Source organism: Stenella coeruleoalba (genome assembly GCF_951394435.1).
Source record: "Stenella coeruleoalba genome assembly, chromosome: 9".
In the NCBI taxonomy this organism is placed as follows: domain Eukaryota; kingdom Metazoa; phylum Chordata; class Mammalia; order Artiodactyla; family Delphinidae; genus Stenella; species Stenella coeruleoalba.
In genome coordinates, this window is record NC_137155.1 from 71,887,624 (window position 1) to 71,912,073 (window position 24,450).

Below are 24,450 nucleotides of genomic sequence, written 5' to 3' on the forward strand. Positions count from 1 at the left end.
CAGGGCCTGGCTTCCTAAACACTACATGATATTGGCTCCTGATTGAAATGACTGGAATACAAAGAAAAAGCTCAGTAATGTATACAATGAATTTAGAATGCCACAAGAAGCAGTGGTTTTAAAAAACTAATTGAAAGAGAAAATGGTTATAAATCAGGTGTTGGAAGGAGATGGTCCTGGGATAGGGGACAGAAAGAAGGAAAACTCAAATGTAAAAGATCAAAATGAAAGAAGAAAAGAAGTTGGGAGACAGTCACAAATATTAGTCATGAAAAGGAATTCACATGAATACTTTTCCTTTCTCAAAGCAAAACTACCATCTCATTAGATCACTCTATACAGAGACGCAATAAAAAATATGAAATTCTAATTCTGCTTAAATTATTGGTTATTTATAGGGAATTACAAGGGTTTAGCAGGCAAAAGTGAAGACTCTCTTGGATCCTACATCTATATACAACATCTGTATACAACATCTATAAACTAAGCATGAGAATCTGAAAGATCAGTGGAGCCAGGGAAGATTAAATGGAATGCAATGAAATTACTCCCCAGTAAACCTCCGTCTTTTCCAAGCATGGACTGATATCAGAACAATGAGACAACTAACTGTAAAACATCAGTTAAACCATGTGCAGTCAATTTTAAAATACTTTTAAATTGCCTGGGATCTGAAGACACAACTATAAAACTATCTGTTGGATTGGTTTCACTGAAGGTCTTGGTAGTTGGTGAGATGAAGTAAATGAAACTATATGTTGCCATTGTTCATTTATTCATTTATTTAAGAAATATTTTTGAGTATTCTGGGCAGCAAATGCACTGAGTCGTGCATTGAAGGTAAAAGGGAGATAACCACAGTATCTGCCTTCAAAGAGCTCGCAGTCTAGTCAGGGAAGAAAAATAAGAGCTCTCCAAGGGCAAGGGCTGCATTTATCTTGCTGGCTGCTGGACTGCCATACTTCCTATACATAACCCAGAGAGGGGCACACAGCAGGCACTTAAAAATATGTGTTCACATGTGTTCAATGAGTGATTTTATGAATGAATCATTAAAGTACAGTGTGTGAATAACTATGGGTGACTGCAGAGAGCTTTGGGAACCCACTAGAGGAAGCAGGTAAACCATAATCAGAATACCAAAGTCTTCACCTAGAAGGCTAGAGCAGCTGTAGATCGTGATTTTGTTCTTTGGACTATCAAAGAGATTAAGACCACCCAGATGTAGGGAAGTTTTGCTATTGAGAGTAATAAGTAAAACATTATCTCCTAACTCTGAATTATGTCTCAGCATTATCTCTCTGGCATGCTGTTATTGCAAACTAAAAATAATGATGGTCAGCTTAAGTTCAAGGTTTTGTCTATGTGCAGAGATCTGTTTTATTTCAATTAAAAGAATTTATTTACTTATATTCTCCCTCTTTTCCAAAACATTATAAATAAATATGAGGCATAAATGTGGTGAGAGGTATTTATACCAGAAAATGTAGGCTGAAGATTAATATTGCAATCGAGTACAAAATTTACCCGTGAGCATCCTGACAGCCAAGGAAAAAGGAAAATTTTAAAAACATATTAGGTGGAGCCTTGTGAAATTGCAGATATTTGACAATTTTTGATCTACGAATTGTCCCTTCTGTATAGTTCAACCTAATATATATTTCTTAATAAGTAATTAAATCATGCCAGCTCTGAGGAAAGACAAATATTTTTCAGAATAATATCTGAGAATTTATAAACCAGATATTTTCATGGAAGACTTGAATGATATCTTGAACAAAATTCCAACTTGCAAAATAGGCAGTGAAGTTCTTTATATGCCCATATTTAAAAATAAATATTTATCGTCTTCAATTGAGTTAGCTGGGAAACATAATCTGAAACTTGCCTGTAGGATGTTTATTGGGGGGTGCTCTCAGAATCGGCGCTGCAGTAGGGTGAGGGAAACAGAATCAGGTGGAGGCAAGAGTGGTTCAGTCATGAAGGGGATAATGTTGGCCATGCACCGTAACATCCACTACATTTATTCTTGATCAAAGGGCCAAAGCATAATATGAATCAGCTCAAGTGAAAGCCCAAACATATAACTTTATAGTGATCTGACTTGACCCTTAGATACCTTAGACAGCACTTAGAGCAGGCAGAGCAATATTTTCCAAATCAATTTATATTTCAGACTCCATATTTAAATACACTAACCTAGAGGATCACCTGGTTAGACCATTAACCCAATATCAATTATCTCAACCTAGGCTTTCAATAGAAATTATGTTGTTTTTTTTCAAAAAGTTCCATTATTTGGAGTTACAAAAATGAAACTTAGCTTAAAACATCCAATTATTTTTTAAAATATGTTTCAAATGTAGTTAAGTTCTCATATTCTAATAAAGGGATGTGGATATTTTTAAAAATTAGAAATGCATGTATTGATGAGCTTTAAAAAATGCTTAGATTCATTAATAAGAGAACCGAGCAATGTGCTTAATGGGTCAATTGAAGTATTTTTTTTTTAAATTAGAAATACATAAATTCCTGCAAGTACAACAAGCTAATGGGAAGAAATTGGTCGGGAAGAAAAAAGCATTCTGGTTGTAGAAAATATAATCACTGGGGAATCACAATCACAAATACAAAATGTAAGTATCTAATTCAAAAAGAGTCATGTACCACAATGTTCATTGCAGCTCTATTTACAATAGCCAGGACATGGAAGCAACCTAAGTGTCCATCAACAGATGAATGGATAAAGAAGATGTGGCACATATATACAATGGAATATTACTCAGCCATTAAAAAAAAATTGAGTTATTTGTAGTGAGGTGGATGGACCTAGAGACTCATACAGAGTGAAGTAACGAGGAATGAGGAAAACAAATACCGTATGCTAACACCTATATATGGAATCTAAAAAAAAAAAAAAGTTCTGAAGAACCTGGGGTCAGGACAGGAGTAAAGATGCAGACATAGAAAATGGACTTGAGGACATGGGGAGGGGGAAGGGTAAGCTAGGACGAAGTGAGAGAGTAGCATTGACATATATACACTACCAAATGTAAAATAGATAGCTAGTGGGAAGCAGCTGCACGGCACAGGGAGATCAGCTCTGTGCTTTGTGTCTACCTAGAGGGGTGGGATAGGTAGGGTGGGAGGGAGACGCAAGAGAGAGGAGATACGGGGATATATGTATAGCTGATTCACTTTGTTATATAGCAGAAACAAACACACCATTGTAAAGCAATTATACTCCAATAAAGATGTTTAAAAAAATTTATGTATCTGTAGGGTGTTTTTTCCTTCCCCTGTTTTTAGACTAGAATAGATGCAGGAATCCTGACTATTGAGAGCATTGATGGAAATTCATGAGCCAGCAGCCCAATGCCATAGAAAAAGGTCAGATCTCATTCTCTGACACAACAGAAGATGATTTAGGGTATCTGATACCTGAAGTTTTCTTTTGTTTGTTTTGTTTTTTAATTCCAGAGTTTAGATCCAGTCTTGGGAGGTTTCAACTCTGTAAATCAGCAAATATTTAATTAGAAATTAAGGCTAACAAAATGTTATGTGGCCCTATATGCATTTGTATTTAAAATCTCCTGGTAGGTAGAAGAGCTATGGAGTAATGCGGTCCAGGCAAGCAGTGCTGGCTAGAAGGAGGCATTCTTATTTTCACACAGTGGTTTTCAAATTATGCTCCTAAATACATGAATTAATTCTCCCAATTTACGTTTCATTGTTCCACACTGTAGTCTTTTGATTTAGTTCTCATATGGGTTTCAGTCCTATCCAGTAGATAAACAACAACGAGAGTTGTTTTTTGGGTTCTTTTGCGGTACGCGGGCCTCTCACTGTTGTGGCCTCTCCCGTTGCGGAGCACAGGCTCCGGACGCGCAGGCTCAGCGGCCATGGCTCACGGGCCCAGCCGCTCCGCGGCATGTGGGATCTTCCCCGCCCGGGGCACGAACCCGTGTCCCCTGCATCGGCAGGCGGACAAGGAGAGTATTTTGAATGAGGAAATTTTAGAAACAATTAGGTGGATAGTTGTACAAAAAAACAAAAACAAAAACACCAACCCTGTGATTCTCTGTCTATAATATTGTCTACTTGTATCATATCTTCTTAAATATTGCTACAAATCATATAAATACTTTTAAACATAATTCATATATATGCATATATATGATAGCCTCTTTAAAAAGTTACCTTTTTATAGAGAAACCATAAGATAATCATAAAAGCCCTCAGCTAATTTTTAACATTCACTCAGCAAACATTTAATGAGAGTTTGTTCTTTGTTAACGCCAGTCCCAAGGGAAAGTCATTCCTCTCCAGAAAGCAGGTCTATGATCCATGTGTCACCATCCACCTGGAGATCACTTATCTAAACTGAGGGCACAGAACCTGGGAGGAGATGAAACACCCTCTGGGTACTGGCCTTTTGAAATTCAAAACTAAGAAGTCGTGGCAAACATCACACAAGCAATCATCTGAATAACAAGACATTTTATCACCATTAATTTGACTAGCCAAACAAATCAATCAGGCAAATGTGGGCACCTACTTAATGAGTGTGTTTAGATTATCTGCAAGAAGAGAAACAGAAATATTTTCAGCAAGAAAAATATTTATTCTATACATATTTACTATGTAGTGATAGTAAATAAAAACACATGCACTACCGCTAAACACACACACATACACATACAGGCAGGTGTATACACACAGCCCCATCAAAAAGCAAGATAGACAATCCCATTCACTACAACATGACAACCCTCATTTAATTTTGTTAATTTTGTACTAAGGTTGAAATTAATAAATGAAGTAAAAGCTTGGACTTCACAAGTGAGTAATAGGTAACTATTAATTATGTTCCTAGTAGCAGAGGTATATAAGAAGAAATCTATTTTGGGGGGCTTATGAATCTACTACCTCATAGATACCTACTCATAAAAGCCACATGACGTTTGTTAATATTCTGTAGCAAAGATTAATAACTCGTTTCTTCAAATCTTACTTTCTTCACAGCAGTCTTTGGCTATGATATACCCATAAATCTCATCCTGACTAAACCTAAAATTATACAGTCGAGCTTGTCTGATTGAGATATAACTACTGAACAAAGTAGGGCCGGGTTCATCAAAAGTTTTACTTAGGTTTCTGAATAACTGTCAGCATATTTCAGCGGAGCATTATATAATCCAAAGCTATTTAATGGATAATAATATAAAATGTGATTGTAACATATTCCTTCAGTCCCTATCACTTGAATTTGGATAATTCCAATGGTGTGTCTTTAGAAGAGATCCACACTTAAGAGACTTTAAAGAGGCATGAATATTATTAAGCATAGTTTTCCTAATTCGATAGTGTTCTAGCAGTAAAAATGCTTGCACTCTATGAGCACTTATATTATTACTGTAAAGACTAAGCTTCCCTTATAACTCCATCTATCTCCATTTATACTTGCATTGATTTGATTTGTTTATGTTAGTATCTCAGGAAAATTACCATTTTATATCTTTAAAAGAATTAGAACTAATGCCAGAAATAACTGTGGTTTATTTAGTCTGATCTGTTTTATAAGTGTATGTGTATATAGAAATTTAGAGCCATAAATAGCAACTAAGAATCACAGCAGACACTGACCACTTCCCACTGACTTCAAAATTACAGAGCAGCCATGTACACACTAAAGTCAACCGGCAATATCAACAATAACGAAAATAAGTTAATATGAAAAATGCAGATAACTTAAGCCATAATACTTTAAAATATATTTGACAATGCATTCTCAGGATTAGTATTCATTAATTCTATAAATATTTTTGAGTGCCACTACACATCAGGTTTTATGCAACTGTGATAAGCTCTGGGGATATAATTATGAACAAAATAGACATAACCCAGTCTTCAAAGAGTTTACAGTCTACTAGGAGAAATAGATAATTAAAATATAATTATAACACAATGTGATAAACCCTGTGAAAGTAAAAGGTGTCACAAAATCAAGCAGAAAGACCTAGATAAAATGGGAAAGAGTCATTCAAATGACAGTTTCTGCTATTAATTTCACTGATTCATTCACTTAATAGATATGTGTGTGCCTATATATATATATACTGGCTACTATATATAGTAGTAGCCAGTTGTGTGGGTAACAATGATGAATAAAGTGAAACATGGTCCCTTTCCCCATGCAGCTTATGGACAGGTGGAAGAGACAGATTTTAATCTAATAATCACACAAATGACTGTAAATTTTCAAGTGTAACAAGTGATAGGCAGGAGAGATAACGCATGACTAGGAGCCTGTAGAAAAGGATTATCCAGACAGAAGTTAGGGACAACTTTCCTAAAGAAGGGATGATAGGGCTGGATCTGGAGGATGAGTAGGAAATAAAGAGAGGAAGAGTAGAAAAAACATTTAGAGAGATAAAGCAGCATATGTGAAGACCCTGGTGGGAAGAAACAAGATGAAAAAAATGCACTGAAAGGAGATGATAGGACTAGAGCAGAGTGTGGTATGAGGCTGGGGAGGCCAGTAGGGCCAATTCATGCAATCTTTTCGGTATACAAAGATGTCTTACTTTCTTTATCATAAGAAAAGGGGCAGTAGCAGTTCAGTGGGATGAATTTTAGAGAGGTAAAATGAGAGAGTCTAGGAAAGAAAAAAGGGCTGCTTGAACTAGGGTCATGTGATAAGGGTTGCATAGTCACATGGAAACAAGTAGATGGATTCAAGAGATGTTTAGAAATGGATTAAGAAATGACACCTGAGGTTTCTGGCTTAAGTGACTAAATAGATAGTGATGGCTTTCACAGAGAAGACTAAGTTTTTTGAGGGGGACAGAGAATTATAAGGTCAGTTTTGAACACGTTAAGTTTGTGATGTTTTGCAAGTGTCCAAGAAGGTATGTGAAGTAGGCAGCTGCATTTATGGGTATGGAATTCAGAGGTAAGGTATGGACTCTGGATAAAATTTACATAACATCTACACTGAGGTGATAACTGAGATGATCGTTGGAAGACGTACAGAATAGAAGATGAGAGGACCTAGTGCCAAAGATGGTTAACTCCCATGTTCTAACTACACATAGGGAAATCTATTCCGATTCTAAAGTTTATTTTTCCCTTTGGCTCCATTGATTTTTTTCTCACATTTTGCAAAATGCTTATTTGAAGTTTGTGTGTGTTACATTGTCAGGTAAATCCTCCTTAATTAATAGTTAGTTTGCCCTATTTCTAAAATTATGCATTCAACCTTTTGATGTAGATACAGCCCTATTTTCCTAGTCCAATTGCATTACAATTCTATCAGTCCTCTACCTCTTAACTGCAATTCCAAAATCCAAAAAGCTCTGAAAGTAGGAGTTTTCTTCTTTTTTTTTTATGTTTGACACAAACCCAATTGGTGGCAAAATCAAACTTGAAATGAAGTAAGGTTAAAGTCTTTCTTTATCCTACTTACAGTAGATATTCACATGTACTATTGCAGGTATATTAATGTGTTTGATTATGGGATGCTGTCTTGGACTGCTGCAGGGTATCAAGGAATATGTACCATATTACCTTTCAAAATTTAAAGTATTGATAATTTTGAAACACATCTAGCCCTAGGTTTTTAAATAATAGATTTTGTACCTTTTCTTGTTTATTGAGTGAACAGCCTATAGAAAGGACTATGCTATATACTTTGCATATATTATCTTATTTAATCCTACAATATCATAAATAAATACTCAATTGGGCCTCCACAATTATTTTCTAAAACTTCAGTACAATATTTAACTGCATTTTGTTTTCAGAAATTATAGAGTATAAAAAATTAAATTAAAATTGAGCATATTCTCTCTTGGAGAAATAACAAGATGAGGAAATGTCCTTTCCAATTCAACAAACCAGTTGAATGAATGAATGATGTATTCTTCCTTTAATAAGAAAGAATTGTCCAGTTGTAACATTATACTTTGATATTATTAGACATATTTATGTTTAGTGCTTTGGCTGTATTTAAGTAAGTTAATACTACAGTTTATATTCTTTTTAGAAGCTTCTCATACAATTAAATTGTTTCCTGTAAATGTGGAAATATACAAGCTAATTATTTAAGCTAGATTCAGTAAAAAGTCTTAACTTCTTTAAAAAAATATTTATCTAAGGGCATTAAGACTTAAACATTAATATTTATTAATAAGACTTTTATAAAACAAAAGACATTTTGCTTCAGAAATCAACAATTGTGTTTAAATGATGACTTATACTTCACAGTTACTTTCAACTTAAAACAAAGCTCTCATGTAATGCTTAAATGTACTATTTTTCATCTTCCGTATAGTGACTTTTTGATATCATTTTCATTATGAAGTTGTGAATGTTCTTTCAAGGATGCAGAGAATAAAGGAGAAACAATACTGACTTCTTCAAAAGGTCATATTTCAAATATCTTGGAAAGTCATCAATGTTTTTTTAAAAAAATTTTTACACATTCTAAAATAGATCCAAAGCCATAAATAGGAATATCTGGGACAAACTTCCATATAATACTTGTCATCTCTTGTATCATTATGCTGCAAATACATTACATTTTTAATTTTTAGTATATCTTAATGGTAAGATTTTGGATAATATCAATATATTGTCGACTTATGCAGACCTTATAAAAGAAATTCATAGGCCACTTAATGCAGGTAAATTTATAACAAATTTATGTATTTTGTAAGAATAAAAGGATCATAAATGTTTATTCCTAAAAAAGAAAATCTAAACAATTCAAATTGGTTTATATTACCTAAGACTTGAAAACTTTTTATATCCCTTATCTACTTTATGAGTTGATATATGGTCATCAATTAATGAAGTCATTTTTATCATAATAAAATGTCATCATTAGAACTGCAGTATTATAGTGTAACCATTTTCTAAAAAATATGATTGGGGCATTTTAGGTAGTTAAATATTAAAATAATCTAATTGAAAATGAGACTTTAAAATTATTCATTTTGATTGGCAAACGGCAGAAAATGGCTTTGTTTCATAAGTACATTTTATCACTCAATTTTCGTAGATATTACTAGTATTTCTGGAGAAAAAAAAAAAGTAAAATTTATCTTGTCTTTGTTTTACCTAACTAGTACATATAATTACTTTTGGTTCTCTATGTTTTAAAGGCACCTGTTACTACATTTACATAAATCAAACTCCTCAAGTAATTGTGCCCTCATGTACGAAAGGCCTTCAGTTACAAAGTTGCAGTTTTACTTTCCACTTATCCCTGAAGAATAATGTTCCTTTAGAATCAAAAAAATATACTGCCATTTTAATTTTTTTATGGTTATGGAAAGTATATAGCCATGAAACATCAATTTGTTGAGAAGATTGATCACAGGACTTCATGGACTAGTTGAAAGCCCCAGAATGCAAGATAATAGTAGCCACAGGCACAAGTTGAATCAAACACTCCAACGATTTAAGTAAAGACTTTTATCCTCATTTTAGAGATGAAGAAACTGAAGCTCAAACAGGTTATCAGACTCGCTTACAATCACACAGGAAGAAAAGTGAATTTGACTTCTTGTCTTTTGAGTACAAGGAGGGTATTCTTTCAATTGCAAGTTATTTATTATCAGCGCACAAGAATAGTAAAACTCCAGGCCCTGCAATTAGAAAAAAATATGTCCCATATCTGTATACAAATATGAATCAATTGACTCTACTCTGTAGTGGAAAAACCTTTGGGGTTGCTTCCCCATTATTAGTTGAGTTTGGCTTGATTCACTTTTGATTTTGTATTATTTTGTGTTTCACTTCATCTATGTTGTAACCACCTTATGGTGCAAGACCTGGGTTTTCCATACAAGTGGGGTAATGCTATAATTGAAAGCTACCATCAGAAAATATGAACTCTAGATAAGTGTTTCCTTTTTTAAGATGCTTTCTCCACTTTAGTCTCTAGATCTATGTATTAAATATACACTATTCTGAAGAGTATTAGCCTCCTTACCCATGAGAAATTTTATTTCCCTTATATCATTTTACTGTTACCTTTCCCAAAAACCTTTTCACAAGGGTGGATGGGAAGGCAGCAGGTGGAAAGAGCAGAAAATAATATTAGTTTCAGCTTGGCTTATTCTAAATAAATATCATGACTATTCTATTCAGTATATTTAAACTTCCTGCTCTCGGGGATAAATTTAAGAAATGAATAACTGCATATAAAACGTTGGTAAGAGTTGAAATAATAAAGAAGTTCTTTGTAAGAGCTTTCTTTTATGTCAATTACTTTTGAGAAATAAAGAAAAATCAAAGTGCTAGTTAATATTATAGCTTTGGAATATATGGAAAATATTCTTACTGAAACTTCATATATGAGGATACAGGATTCTATTTTCCACACTAATTTGAGCAGACAAACTAAGTAAAACAAAACTTTTTCATTGAAAACAAAAATATATTTGAACATATTTGTTTTAGCCTTTTTAAACTTTTTCCATTTATTTTCAATTATTTTGTGGTAGGTGAAATAATGCCTCCTTCACCAAAGATGTCCACATCTTAATCCCCAGAACCTGTGGATATCTGACCTTACACTATAAAAGGAACTTTGTAGCTGTGATTAAATTAAGGATCTTGAGATGGGGAAATTACCCTGGATTATCTGGATAGGTCCAATGTAACCTCAAGGGAGGGTCCTTATAAAAGAGAGACAGGAGTGTCAGAATTAGACAAAGGAGAGAGATATGACTATGGAAGCAGATGACACAGTTATGAGAATTAAGCCAAAGAATGTGGGCAGCCTCTAGAAGCTAGAAAAGGCAAGGAAACAGATTTTCCCTTAGAAGTTCCAGAAACAAACTAAACCCTGGTGACACTTTGATTTTAGCCCTGTTTAAATGATTTCAGATGCCTATCCTCTAGAATTGTAAGATAATAAATGTGTATTGTTTTAAATCACTAAGTTTGTGGTAATTTTGTTACAGCAGCAATAGGAAACTAATAGGTACTCCTTTTAAATTCTGAGTTTCTCATTCTTGTAGCATTAAGAATCTTGATGATGGCTTCTAGGAAACACCCTGCCTGGAAATTCTAGTGCTATGGGATTTCCTCATCATAGCTGAAGTCATTTGAGGAAAATCCTACAGAGTTCAGTTCCCCAAATCTCATGTCTTTAATTAAGCTCTCAATGTTATTAAAATGCTCCAATAGCAGAAGTTATAAAGACAAAATGTTCTTTCTTACCCCCTTCCTCCCTTCCTTTCTTCCTCAGTATGATCTGAATAAAGTGTAGGTGAGGACAAATGAAAATAGAAAACTAGGCAGAAGCCAGCTCATAAAGAGAAATAAATACAACCTTAAGCTTTGTGCTTATAGCCCTGATGTCCCATATAAGACTTTTAGCAGGACAGTAATATGATCAACTATTATTTCAGAAATATCCCTTAGGCAACAATATGGAAACTGAATTATTGAAAGACCAAGGCACAAAGAAAACAATTAGGAGTGTTTAGTAATATTCCAGGAGAGAAGAATAGAGGGCCCAAGCTAAGGCAATAGTATTTGATATTAAAAAGATAGGTTAAATACTACCCATAATATAGAGGATAAAAATTTTAAAATATGTACAGGATTTCTGATTCGTTTATACATGTGGTGAAGGGGAAGATTCACATATGATGAAGTGGTGGAGAAGATGGCATTTATCAAAATAAAGAATAAAAGTGGAGGCAAAAGATTAGAAGGAAAGATGATAACTTCAGTATTGGACATAATGAAGTCAGAGTGGCTGTGAAACATCCAACAGGGATGCCTAGTAAACAGCTAGATGTGTGGATTTAGAGAAACAGATATGGTGGCCAGCTTAGAACAAATCATTGAATCAGGGTTTTAGTTAAAATCACACAGGACAAAGAATTAGAATTAAAAAGACAAAATCCAGGTAAAGAACTCTGAGGAATATCAACATGTAATGGGCAGAAAAGACTAAAGAAATCTCAAGAAAGTATAATGAAAATTAGGACAGAATGATATAACAAAGCCAAAGTAGGATAGAATTTCAAGGAAAAAGTGGTTAACAGAGTCAAATAGCACAGGGATGAGGAAATAGAAAGAGCAGGAGATATTGCTGGCAGATTGGGAAATAACTGGGTCACTGGTGACCCTCAGGAGAATGATCTCAGGGACACAGTGAGAATAGAAGTCAGCCTGCAGGGACAGGAGGGACATTGCAAATTGTAAATGAGGAGACCTCGGGGCTCAGCACTAGGCACTTCTACTCTCTCTCCACACTCTCCCCAAAGAGGGTCTCATCTCTTCCCCTGGCTTTAAATACCACCAATATGCTAATGATACCCAAATTTGCAATTCTCTTCCAGAACTCTCTATGAAATGGAAACTGGAATGCAGTAACTTGAAAAGTGAATTGGAGATGACACAGGACTCAGCACCAGACACCTTCTCTTTCTCATGTATGTGGATGATATCGTCTATCCCCTCAGTTATAAATACCAGTTACACACTAACAAAACATAAATCCCAAAGTTTCTCTCTGGGAGGCCGAGGTTTATGTATATTAGATAAATAGATAGATATCTCACAAATATCGCAAAATTTAAAATTTACATGTCCAACCACTTGTGATAATCCTCCCCAAAGCCTGTTTCTCTTCATTCTTCTCCAAATCAGTTAATGGCATAATTATTCATCCAATTTCTCAACTCAGAAACTGAGCAGTCTTCCTTTTGTCCTTCATTTTCCTTTACCCTCATATATAATCCACCCCATCCATTCTAACTCACAAATGGACCTCAAATATAGTCATCTCTATCTCTAACTACCAGAGCTCTAGTACAAGCCACTATCATCCCTTACTGTGACTCTCTCATTACTCATCTCCCAGCCCCCTCCTTTGCTCTCTTCAACCATTCTTCATACACCCTTCAGAATGGACTTTTTAAATCATAAAATGGATTAACCTCTCTCCTGATTAAAAATCTTTCAGTTGCTTCCCATTTCATCTAGAATAAAGTTCAGTTTCCTTATCGTGGCCTATGGATAGGTTGTCCCCCACCTACCTATTCAACTTCATTTTTCATTTGATCCCTTATGATTATGATCCCTTATTTGACCCATTTTTTTGATCAGCTAATTAAGGCTCATGTTAAGCATGTTAACAAAGCAGCACGCAGAGTTAAAATCAATCGAAGTCTGCTCATCTCTATGCTGGTGTTCTCCGGAAAGTATGTTAATAATCATAATGATAATAATGGCATACATTGCTGATAAGTATAGAAAGTTTGCTTTGTGTCAGGCACAGAGCACGGAGTGTTACCCACCATGTCTCATATAATCCTCGCAGAAAGCTGTGAGGTGAGTAGCCTTTCTCCGCACTTTCATGAGAAAGTGGAGATAAAGGATAGGTTGAGGAGCTCTGAAGCAAAGCCTGAGTTCAAAGCCTCACTGGTCTCACTACTGAGTCTTTGTTCCTCATCAGAATTGATTATTAAAATGAAGCTGTTTTCCTTTCAAATTAACAAATATTTTTAAATGATAATACCTAGGGCTGAGGAGGGAACAATGCAATAGGCATCTGTGTGAGTTGCTGCCGGGGAAGTAAATTTGTACATTTGCATAGCTTAAGGAAATAATCCTAGATGTGTAAAAGGTTTGAAGCATCAAGATGATCATCGAAACATTATTAACAATGATTCTATAATGTAGGGAACATATACAATTTAAATATATACCCCAGTGGACTCTCTATAGCATTCTTCAAACGGTGAGATTTAATTTATTTCTCTCTTTTACTCAGGTCAAAGGGCTTTACTGCTAAAGCCACTTAATCGTAAAATGACTAGAAAGCATAAACTTTGAAAGCAAAGTTAAAGTAAGCTTTCTTTCTCTCTATTAATCACAAAATTTTTAAAATAGAATTACATATCAAGTGACTCTAACACAAGAGAAAATATGACTATTAAGCAAGCTATTTTAAGAAAAGTATCATTATTTTAGTCATTACTAACACTCTGGCTTTAAGTTCTATCTAGCCTTACCACTGAACTTTAATAGAAGTACATGAGATAGCATCTAAGTCCTGAACATTTACAAAACATTTCCATGGGAAAAGCTAGAATTTTAGGAGTGTTGAAGAGCAGCACATGAATGTCTTTCAAACAGTAACAGGATATTTCAAAATCTCAACATAAATGTATTAGGATGTTCAACCAGCATAAACCAGACCTTATAAAAATGTGCTTACAGCAGACAATAACCTCATTATGTTCTCCCCATAAAATCCAACACTATAATGTGAGAATAAATCATTCTTTCCATCCTTATAGTGTTGTTTATGTCTTGCCCAAAGCTGGAGCTCATTTCAAAGTAAATTTCCTAAAGGAACATAAGGATAGATAGATAGGTATATAGATAGATAGATAGATAGATAGATATAAAGGGGCTTGCTTTGAAAAAGCAGCTCAAATAATAATGTCAACCAGATTCTTTTGCCTCTCATCAAAGGTTTTGTTTTGTTTTTCCTTCTCTCATAAATTCTTCTTAGAAGGACTACTCTTAGTGGCAAGGTCAACTTTGCCTTACCCTAGTCACTAATGACTGAATTGGTAACCTGATATCTGAGAAGTCATTTGCTGTCATAAGTCTATCACCAACGCTTCAGAAGAGTAAGAGAATATAATGCCTTACATTAGGACTTGGCCAAGTTAAGGTAGAGTTTCAATTTTATTGAACTCTATATGTGCATGGGGTGAAATGTGATTGTTTTGTAGCCTATAAATATATTGCCAGTGCTAGCAAGTGGCAAGACATCTATCTCACTCTAGAAAGTCAAATGCTGCAATGTGTCACTTTCAAACTTCTCTCACTGGTCCCAGGAAAATATGTACAGATTTAGAATAAAGTTATTTAAAGTAGATTCTGGTATACACATACTCCAAAGTTAAATTTTCCAGTTAGACTGTCTCCAGTCAATCTGACCACTTCAAGCTGAAGCCGGTCAAATAAGCAGTCACAGTGGGTCAAAAATCTGTCAGAATGGTTTGCTTCACTGGTGATTACTTTTTGACTGACTTGTGCAGTCAAGTTAATCAAAACAGTCAAACCAGCTTTCCCATGTGTACACGGTCTTAGCTCTTCCTGTGTTAGTAGCTGTGCCCTGTTTAAGTATTTGAAAGAGTTTTATTAAGTTACATTGTTTAAGAGAAACAAGTCAAAAAAGTTATGAGCACCTAGTTTGACAATTAGGGCTCCCCTCAGAGCTGGACCTCAGCTTCAGCACTGGGGAGAAAAGGCTCATGGGGCCTGGGAGGCAAGGGCAGGGGCAGACAAGGGAAAAGCACCATGGGAGCAGGAAGAAACCATATGCCCAGCTCCTAACATTTCTTGGTTATAGAGGGCTGATATGTGTTCTGACAAGGGCTGGTTGTACCGTTTGAAATTAAATAGAAACACTTAGAAAGAATCCAAGGAAGGGTTTGGTGACACAGATATCACTGTTAACAATGGTTTTTGATTCTTGGTGCGAAGAGCCATTTCTGTCAGACAAAAGATAAGCTTTAAGAATCCCCTTAATTTAAAAATGAGGGTGAGGACTATTTAATTTCTCAGCTTGCACAAATGACAACCTTGAACTGCAGTCTGATGTTTCCAAAGCAGTGTTAGAGGAGCAGTTAGGATTATAGGGTTTGGAATCAGCCCACCTGGCTTCAAAGCTGGGCTCCTCACTGACAAGTTGTATGACTTTGGACCACGTATTTCCCTCCCCATATGTAAACACTCTTACCTGTTCACTGAGCACAATAATACTGCTTAATTTCCAGAATTGTTCTGATTACTAAATGACTTAATGTGAGTAAAGCACTTTTATTGGGGAAGGTAAGGAAGACTTGCTGTAGTGAGGCATCTGACCAGAAGATGGTCCACCTCAAGTTCACCATAACTGTGAGAGTATCTTATTCAAAGGAAGGATTTTTATAAAGTACTAGACTTCTTTTATACTCGGGTTTTATGTTTTAAGTCATGCCCCAATTAATAGTTTTACCATTTAATATCTTTATCATTTCTAATAATGATGTTAATAGATACATGGCTGATAAGTATATGTGGACATTGAGCTGGGTGCTTTACCTTTACTTTCTTATTTAATATGAAACCCAATGAGGTATATCAGGTTTACACATGAAGAAATGAGTTTACACATGAGTTTCAATCAAATTACATGACCTGTCTGGGATCAAACAGGTGATTATGACAGAGCTGGTTTTGAAACCTAAGTGCCTTGCTTTAAAACCTATGCTCATTCTAATACACCATGTTTCTAAGAACCTACAATGTAATAAATATCTAACTAATAATAACATATTTCTGGTTCTTCCAGCAAAGAAGAGTAGCTGATATTGCAGGTTTGGGACTTCCTAAAGAGCAACATTTGTCTATTGGGCCTCCAAAGGTATTACAAGTAAATCAGAGGAACCAGGAAGATTGAACACTGACCTGGCATATTCAGAGCCCATGTTCTTCCTATTCTCTACACTGCCACTTTGGGTTCCAAAAAAGTACAAAATTTCTGGACGACAAAACTCACAGATTCCAAAGGATTTAGAGCTATAAAGGATTTTAAAGACTGGTTAATTAAGAAAATACAGGTAGAATATCTCATTAATTGAAGATGGCTCAAGAATCAATTAATAGCCTGAAAACTAAGTAATTCTTGTGACATCAAAACTATTTCATGCCAATTTCTTGGGTGATTTTTCAGAGAGTAGTAATCTCAGAGAGTAATGTACAAAAAGTCTAGACTCTGAAGGAGTATGAATGAATGATACCTCTGGGAAGTGCCCAGCCTTCCAGCTAAAACTCAACATAGAGGGTGTAATCCAACATAGAGGTTTAACATCTCAGGAGATTTGCCCTAGGTCAGTTCATCTCTCTGTGATGCCTTATCCTCTAGATGGAAATAAAAGCAGTGAACTCTCTTAAATGTGCCCTATGGTCTGATTAAAGATTGAAAAGGTCTCTAAAAATCCACAGCACTCCCAGGGAAAAATGCTAAATATCATTATCATTATTACACCAAATGCCATAATTTGGTCTCCTCAGATTCCCTTTTTATGTAGATTCCATCAAACTCTGACTTCTGACTTTTTGCCTCTCTGACCAAATCTCCAATGACAAAGCATAGGGAAATGTTGAGGCAATTAGTGGGAAATGGAAGCAATTAATTCCCTTTTTTAGTGGAGACCTGGCCTCTGTGAACCAGTTTAACCAAAAATAATCAATGACCTTTCTCTGACCAAACTGAAGCAAATCTGCTTGATATTTGTCACTGGTTATCCATCTACTGCTTCAACATTAATGAGTCTCTTCACTTTGCCCCTTTCTTTTATGAAATAGAGCCATCTATTCTGGTCCCTTGTTACCTCTGCAACTGCCATTTTTGCAAATTTAATGTAGTCAAAGACCTCGTTATCCATGTATAAGCCTAGGAACCACTTTTAGCAGAGCTGTGATTTCTGATTTCCCCCAACCCTTCTCCCTTGAACTGTTTCCCCTTCTCTGCTATAAAGATGGGATAAAGTAGAACATTTGTTCAAAATGAATAAAGTAGAACAACAAAGATACAGTTTAAGTTTAAAAGTTCCCCAGAAAAGACTACAGAGTTTACTTAGGTCTAAGACCCTTACAGACCTAGATCTAGGTCGCTGCTCCATCACTTACCCACTGGTCACCTTGGAAAAGTTACCTATCCTTCAAAAGCCTCACTTTTCTCAACAATGGCAATAGCGGACTTGCCTCAAGGGCATGTCAGGCTCAAATGAGGTGATAAAGTCTTTACTACATGCTGAGAGCCCAATGGATGTTAACTATTATCAACTGTGGAAGAGAAAAGACTATTTCATGTACAATATCTGATTTTGATACTGGTTAAAACTCCTTCTAAGATTACTGCTATCAAGCAGAAGTAATTAACATTCACTGTCTCTCTTTTATCCCTCAATAGAGGACTTAATATTTCAGCTTATGCATTTATTTTATAAATTCTTTCCTTCTCCTAACATATTATAGGATATTTTTGCTTGCTATTTTGTCATTGTTGCTGCTTGTTTTGTCTTTAGACAAATACATCTTAAGCAACTGGTTGTGTTACATATTTCACTTGGTGTGTTCAGTGGGGCTGAATCTAAATGAATTCAGATACTACTTAGTACACCAGTGTTTCCTATTGAAACAAATAGAAATGAAAATGAACTGGCAATGCAGTTTTAGAAAATATGGAACAGTAGATGTGACCCATGAAGAAAAGGCAAATTATGCAGAGTTGCTTCATTCTCTACTTCATTTTGCTCTGAGAGCTCTGTCCTAAGGCAGAGTCCTCCAAGGCTATTTTCATAGGAGAGAATATATGAGACAGTAGCCCCTGGTTATGTTCTGTGCTCTAGAAATCTGTCAGAAATGTGAGATCAGGGATCCCATAGGAAGAAGCAGAGAAGTCCTCCCTTTGGGTTGTGACCTTTATTTCCAATCTTAGAGCTCCCATGACCAATCTAAATTTGATATCCTAGGAGCAAATTCAGAACTACTCTTCAAGCACAGGAGACTTTAACACAACCAGACCCCTCTTCCTTCACACTCAGGCCCAGCCCCAGCTGTTCATTCACTCTCCACGCTAGGTATTAATTCAATATAAAATATTCAGCTAACACTCGCACATATACACACACAGACTTACTTAAAGTCACATGGCAAGTTAGTAGCAAGCTAAAAATGCTGAACTTCTGACTTCCTATTTTACAGTGTGTTCTATCAGCACTAAACAAAGCAACCACAAAGAAATCACTGAATCACTTGCAAATATTTCCTTGGCCCACTGGTTTGGGAGCTAATCCATGTTCAGTTTAAGTGGTTATTTTTACAGTGGAAAATGACACAGTCCACCACCTTTGATTTTCTTATGAAGTAGGTTCTACAATATTTTTAGTAAAGAACTTGCCTTCTGTTGTTGCCAGAGGTTCAACCACTTTGCAAAGTATTATCCAGAGACATATAATTGTCTTTGCTGTCTTAAAGCAGATACAGGAGCACTCTACAAACAAAATCTAAAACTTATGACTCTGGTCTTTCATCCCACCAATCTGTGTTCCAAATGGCCAGAGATATCCTGCTAAAACACAATCAGAACAAGCTACTCTTGTTAAAACTGTACAACCCTTAAAAGCATAGTTCTTATGGTCTGCCCCCACCTTAACTCTCCAGCTCTTCTTTATGTTATTCCCCACAATGATTCCAAGCTATAATCAAAGACCCCTGAATGTGCCATGCTTTTCACATCTCTGCTCTGATGGAAAGAGCAAATCATCCATCATGTGAAAAGTGCCTTACATATGTGTAGGACAATCATAAGCTATAGAAGAGGAAAAGTGATTGATTAAATGGAGAGAAACATTTGAGAGATGACTCTTAGCCTAAGACTAATTAAAGAGAAGCCTAAAAGTTTACCAAACCTTAGAGTCTGATGGTAAAAATGCTACTGACAAAACTTCTGTTACAGACCTCAATAGTTCAGTAGGTTCAAATCTATTTGAATTTGCACAGGATCAAAGGCAGCAGAGAATGTAAACATCCTAGCTGCTGAGGAATTCCCTGCAGACACTAGCTGACAGCATTACCTGTCTATAGAGAGATTTTCAAGGCAAATAGGTACTGGTCTAGATTTTGGGGGAGTGTGGAAAGATGTCTAATAGAATGAGTTTTCACCAATGGAGAAAAAAAGGGATACAGTGAAATGTCTGACTGAACACATAACCCTGGCTCAAATGCTTTTCTGGATGGAAATCCACACAAGGAAGCTAAATATCTTTCAGAACTTAATTGTTCATGTGCATAGAACTTTTGTATTGGAAACATGTTCACAAAATAAGGAATAAAGAAAGGAACAAAGGGAGGGATAGAAGAATTCTCTGGTCCAGTGGAAGAAGCTAGAAAGTGAATCACAATCTGTTCCAGTACACAGGCTGAGGAGGAGTGTTTCAGGAAAGGCAAGAAATGATTTGGAAACACTCTTCCATGGTAACTCTTGGGAATAAACGTAAGGGGATATGGAAATTTGTATTAAACCTCAATCTCTTTCCTAGACTCATTCCTTTCAATTGCCTTTTTTTAGTTCTATTTTTCAATTTCACATGTTCTTTCAAATGTGAAGTGATAAAAAGAAAAACAGCAACCTAATGGGCTTTAAGATCATTAGGCTCAACCTCCTGCTGTATTCTGAGAACAATTACAAAATTAGAACCTAGGGTTTTCTGTCCTTAACCAATCTGTTCTTAAAATTGTCACCTAAGGAAATTCCACAACCTATCTTACTATCTCACTTTTCAATAATACAGATCCCCCCAATTTTCCTAATGTTTAACATAAACTACCTGTAATACATTCCCATATCATTCTTTTTTGCTGATGAGTAATTGGCCAAGACATCCATGCTCCAATAGCTACAATTTAATGGAATCACAAAATTATCATCAACTAAGTTCTCACAAGCAGAATAATGTCTGACCAATTTTGGTGTATCTCCAAACACCTATACCCTGACCTACAGATTCCTGAACAGTCTGGTAATTCACAACTCTAGAAAATAAGGGATATTTTTGTATGTTAATTTATTGATACTCATTTTTCTATAAGACTACTGTTAAGCTCTCCCCTCATAGGTTATGTTTTTGAAAACACTTGTGATTCTTACTGTTTTCCTCATACAACCTCTGCTCTATGTCTCACTGACTCTTCTTCCTAATCTTAGTAAATATAATCAGTAAAACCTGAGCAAGAACTATATTTTGCACTATACATTTGTTTTGGTTTTTTTTGCCAAATAGTATAAAATTTGCAATCTGCTATTTGTAAACATCGCTTCTCTGGATCTGCTATCACTCCATTGCTTAATCCAATATTTTTTACTATAAAGAGTTAATTAAATTTTCCTCCATGAAGAATCTGGTATGTCTAGTGAATTTCATTTTATACAATGATTTGTACAAAAATAAAATTGACTTCTATTTATAATTGATTAATAAAGAATTGATGATTATACATCCACTTGTATATTTATTACTTTATCAGTATCCATCATTATTCCTTTGAATCATATTTCACTAGTTTATTTGAAACTATCATGTAAGAATATTTTATTTCTTTCAGTTTCTCCTTTCTAACTATTCAAACCACTGTTTTCAAAATTATTTTCCATTTTCACTGTGTTAATTACCACAACTTCTGAAAATGTCACTAATGCTAGACATTTCCATCAGATTTAAATACCTCATAATTATTTTGGCTATCTAAAACTTATAATAAACACTTGTGTCACAGTCATTAAAATTAAGCTGATTTTTAAGGAACTTTTTTCAGTTTGTTTCATTTTTGACATCAGCTCCAACTTCCAGTTCAAAAAAATTACTCATACATTGAACTATTCTACTGCTTTGTAATGAAATAGAAAATTTTAAAAAAGTAATGATAATCAAACCAAAGAAATAGACAACATGAAAATTATCTCTATTCCATTTGTTTTATAGCTAAAAAAAGTTTTTATTCTCAAAATGGAGATTACAAAGTTTGGCCTATTTAAGGTAGCTTCCACCAAAAAAAGTAAAAGATTTAGTATTAATTCAAAAGTTACTTGAAAGTGTAAAGCTACACGCAGATTCATCTAAAATAGAAGTGAAGCAGAATTGTCTGAATAATCTTGATAATGAACTCTATATTCTGTTTCACTTTGCTTTGTTGACACAGTCTCTGAACAGGGAAGAACTGTGAAAGTTATTTTAAATTCTCTTAACTTTAAATGAAGTTTCTAGTAAATAAGTTACTAAAAAGCTACCCAAAATGAATTAAAGATTACCTCAGGTTTATTTTCTTCTCAAAATGTGTATTCCCAATGAAACATTTTAAGATGATACCGAAAGCATGGGATTATAATTCATATAAACAAATATATATAAAATATATTTTTATGTACATATATATATAAACAAATATATATATAATCTTCCAGTCCCTACTACAACTCTGCTAATTATTACAGTTGAAAACTATTACTAATAAACTAATTGAAAACTATTATAATAAAAAGTTATTGCTTTGGGATTTTGACATCTCCTACACAAATTTTTCAGATTCAAATCTCCATAAAAAACAGAATAACTTTTAATGCTGGAAAAATAATATATGCTAAAATACTATCTGGTGTTATTTCTGCTATGAATAGTATGCATATTTTCTTACCTTTAATAGACAATAAAATATATATTGTTAAAATGTAAACAGAAATTAACATTTACTCATAAAATAACATAAAACATGCAATAAAATGTTAAATCATGTTCCAATTTAGTAAATATCCAGGAATATTAAACTGGAAGAAGAAATTCCTTTGGTTATTATGAAATAAAACAGTGATTTCTACATCTTGATTAAAATAAGACATTAAAAGATTGAGTTTTAGACATATTTTACCCAAATTACAGCAAATCATAGCTCAACTACTCTAATATCCTGATATCCAGTGATCATGCAAGATGAAACTATAATTATCAGCAAGCCACACATATCAAAGTAAAATAGGTATTGATTAGACTTGTCTTTCACAGTTTAAAGTACAGAAAACTAACCTGCCAGTTTAGTTACCTACCAGCAATGACTGGATTCTATCAGTGTTATCACCTTTACAAACAGCACCAAATTATAATCCCTCTTCCCATAACATAAGCACCATGCCACAGGAGACAACGAAAGTAAACGTCCTGATCATGAATAATGAATAGTTTGGACTGGTTGGAATCCACTTAGTTGAGGAAAGAGAAAAGAGAAGTGGCTCATTAGGGCATTTCCTGAACCTTGGTTGGAATTTCAGTTAAGGAAGAAGAAATGACACAGCAGTTTCATGTACGGGGACTTCCTTTCTTTATGTGAAATATGCTACCAATTTGAGAAATAGCACTCCAACAAAAGTACTCCACAGTAATGTGACCACAGTAAAAGCTCTAGTTGATCCCATTATTGCCCCATAATCAACATTTCTTCCCAGAATAAACACAAGCAGTAAATGGTTGTTATCAAAATGGACTAAGGTCCCACATTTATTGCGACGTGTCAAGTCTCACACTTAACGTTTCTTCAAAAAGCTGACCTGCACCAATTTTCAGTTTTTAAGAATTGCAGTTTTGTTAACAGTGTTAAAAGATTTTGAGTTTTTGCTTTAGGCCATTAAATTTCCCATATTTCATATAATCACATTTTCCTTACATATGATTTTGCTCTCAAATTCCAGGATAATTTTCATCTTGTCCAGGAATATTTTATTTTCCTATGTAGTTGGAAGATATATATTTCAACTTACAAGATTTCTAATTTTTATTATTATTTTTCATATCCCAGTGTGACATATTTTTAAGGGACATGAGTACTGGTTACTCACTCACTACCTTTATAAATGAAACATCTAAAGAGGTCTCATTTTATATATTAGTTACCTGCATGAAAGTAAAAACCTAAAGATACAACTTTGTTCCCACACTATAATTTGTGCTGTGAAAATCTGCATTTATTTTATAACAGTTACATCATTACATATAACATAATTACTAAAGTTTCATGCAAAGGTTACATTCAAATTCCTCTCTTTGTGTTTTATAAAATCATGCAATTGGGCTTCCCTGGTGGCACAGTGGTTGAGAATCTGCCTGCCAATGCAGGGGACACGGGTTCGAGCCCTGGTCTGTGAAGATCCCATATGCCGCGAAGCAACTAGGCCCGTGAGCCACAATTACTGAGCCTGCGCATCTGGAGCCTGTGCTCCGCAACAAGAGAGGCCGCGATAGTGAGAGGCCCCGCACACCGCGATGAAGAATGGCCCCCACTTGCCGCAACTGGAGAAAGCCCTCGCACAGAAATGAAGACCCAACACAGCCATAAATAAATAAATAAATAAATAAAAATATATACAAAATCATGCAATTAAATTGACATTGATGTTTGTCAAGGAGTGAGGTTTATGTGAAAATGCCTCAGCACTTTGTGTCTCCTCTGAAGAACTGCAAAACTATTAAGTAAAAATTTTAAAAGTTCTCTCATTATCAATAACTAATTTTTGAGTCACCTTACATTTTCTTATGATGTTATCACATATTTAAATCTCCTAAGGTGATGGGAAGGAGTAAGTACTTAATTTAGAGCAAAGGTGATTGATTTAAGCTAATTTTAGAAATAAAGAAAACAAGATTAATAAGAAACATTGTTAAGAAAGAGAAACATATGGGATTTTAACTCATATTAGAAACTACTTCAGATAGAATTATAATTTAAAACACATTTGTGTGATTCAGAAGGTAAGTTTTGAAGCTCTATTATTATAAAGGCATACATTTTGGTTTTTGAAAAGTTGGAAAT

General features: G+C 34.8%; 1 protein-coding gene across 8 annotated transcripts in view; it reads right to left on the bottom strand.

Annotated features, from left to right (window-relative positions):
* The window catches only part of TFEC (transcription factor EC), a 667,358-nt gene that overhangs the window by 57,954 nt on the left and 584,954 nt on the right, over window positions 1-24,450 (bottom strand). Inside the window, exon 1 of one of the 8 annotated variants that reach the window (XM_079931389.1) lies at window positions 22,694-22,802. The exons of the other annotated variants lie outside the window; for them this stretch is intronic. The gene's annotated coding sequence lies outside the window, so the exon portion shown is untranslated. Of the gene's footprint in view, window positions 1-22,693; window positions 22,803-24,450 lie in introns of those variants that run through there. 8 annotated transcript variants of the gene reach the window in all.